This window comes from Penaeus monodon, chromosome 20, assembly GCF_015228065.2.
Source record: "Penaeus monodon isolate SGIC_2016 chromosome 20, NSTDA_Pmon_1, whole genome shotgun sequence".
NCBI lineage: Eukaryota > Metazoa > Arthropoda > Malacostraca > Decapoda > Penaeidae > Penaeus > Penaeus monodon.
In genome coordinates this window covers 44,577,505-44,577,742 of record NC_051405.1, presented here as the reverse complement: position 1 = coordinate 44,577,742, position 238 = coordinate 44,577,505, and the positions used below count along the sequence as shown (strand labels likewise).

General features: G+C 32.8%; 1 protein-coding gene across 1 annotated transcript in view; it reads left to right on the top strand.

The window, feature by feature from the left end:
* LOC119586014 overlaps window positions 1-238 on the top strand; it is a 21,958-nt gene that overhangs the window by 5,753 nt on the left and 15,967 nt on the right. The window lies entirely within an intron of this gene.

The window sequence follows — 238 nt, the reverse complement described above, 5'->3', positions numbered from 1 at the left end:
CCGTGTGATAATAGCTGTTGTATATTAGCCACTTTATGCCCCCTGTTTTTCTCTGCTTCGCTGCTTGCAACTAATTTTTTATCATTTACCATATAATATGGCCATAGGTTTAGAAGGGGACATTGTATGAGTTGTAAAGCAGTGTTATAACTTTCTTTTTATCATTTCTTAATCATATGGAAAGTCAGATCACGTTTTTATCTCTCTTTCAGATGACGATAATAATGATAAATAATAG